Raw genomic sequence first — 1,643 nt, 5'->3', positions numbered from 1 at the left:
TGTGGCCGTCCAGCCGGCGAGGACCGCTGTGGCTATAACGCCGTGCTCCGCAGTAACACCTGCGGAAGGCTTGAGGGAAAAAGAAGGGACTCAGAGTCCGCATTAAGCTGAGAAAGATACGTGGAGGTCCCTTTTCCTAAAACCATTAAGGTTGGAAAGACCGCTAAGAGCACCACTGCCATCTGATTGCAGCTCTATACAGTCCATTTGAAAATCTGCAAGACTTGTGTGTCTACTGAAAGTGGAGTTACAAATAGACAAAAAATTGATGATTTTTTTGAAATCCTGAAATGCACTCAGAAACTCCTGTATCAAAACAAAAAGCACAGCTGCATATTTGTCACTGTTCACAGGACTGTGTTCAGCCAACATACCAAAATGCATAACATGATTTGCCGTAACCTGAGCTTGCCATAACTTAAGTTTCACTACAAATGTTGTTACTGACTGAAACATAGCACAGATAAGGTGATTTTTACCTTGAAGACACTCATTTAACTCGTTTAATCGAGTGGTAAAATCCACCAAGAATGCTCAATCTGTGAGCCATTTTTAATCTCTTCAGGAGTTTCCTCTTGATTCCATAAGGGACTTGATTTCAGTTTGAAATCGTAAAGTCCTTTCAGCATTTCACCCTGACGTAGCCACCTTCCTTCCAAAAAGTAAATGATGACCCCATAATCAGCATCCATTATTTTAAGGAACTCCTAGAACTGGTGATGATTCGGTCCCTTGGACTTCAAGAAATTCACAGATTTGATGATGATTTGTTTGACATTATCCATTTTTAAAGCTTTTGGACATGAATGTTCTTGCTGTCTGATGCAGTGATATTTCATCAAACGTGAGTTACTGGTGATAACTGCATAATCTTCTATCAGTTTTCTAAGTCCTTTTTCACCAACCATCACTGGGGCACCATCAGTAGCTATACCAGATATGCTGACAAAGATTAAAGAAAATCGCTTTAATATATATTTTTTGCTGCTTCATACAAATCCAGAGATTTTGTTGTGTCTTTATGCCAAAGAGGCCATTTCTTTAGTGACATTATATTTGTTATCTATACCTCTAATGAAAATGGCAATTTGAGCCATATCTGTAACATCAGTACTTTCATCTATCGCCAAAGCATAAAATTTGAAATTAGCAGTTCTACTCTCCTTGCAAATTCAGCTTACTACCATATTATGTGTCCTGACAAAAAAAGTACTAATCTATCCATTTTTTGTTAACACTCTTCCATCATCCAAGACTTTTCTTTTTTGGGTTCTGCTTTCTTTTGAGACTGCATTAGGCAGCTTGAAGTATTAGTGTCGGCAGTCACTGCGTTTTGCTCAACAAGCGGCACAAGCACATGCCACGTGAAATACATGCAGGCTTCGAGGCAACTGAGTGTGTGATACGAGTGCAAGAGGAAGAATCAGCAACGCAGTGCACCCTCCCGGGTCCTGGGGCTGGGATGGGATGGGCTGCCCGGTGGGGCAGAGCTGCTGCCACGATGATGTGGCAGCATGGGGTGGCTGAACTGCAAGTGGTGCTGGGCTGCATGCAGCCTGTGGGCCATGGGTTGGACGTGCCTGCCGTAAGACTCGTGCTCCATGCCCTTCACCAGCTTCCTTGCCCTTCTTTGGATGTGCTTC

The sequence above is a fragment of the Numida meleagris genome, chromosome 4 (assembly GCF_002078875.1).
Source record: "Numida meleagris isolate 19003 breed g44 Domestic line chromosome 4, NumMel1.0, whole genome shotgun sequence".
Lineage (NCBI taxonomy): Eukaryota > Metazoa > Chordata > Aves > Galliformes > Numididae > Numida > Numida meleagris.
This window is presented reverse-complemented; position numbering follows the sequence as displayed.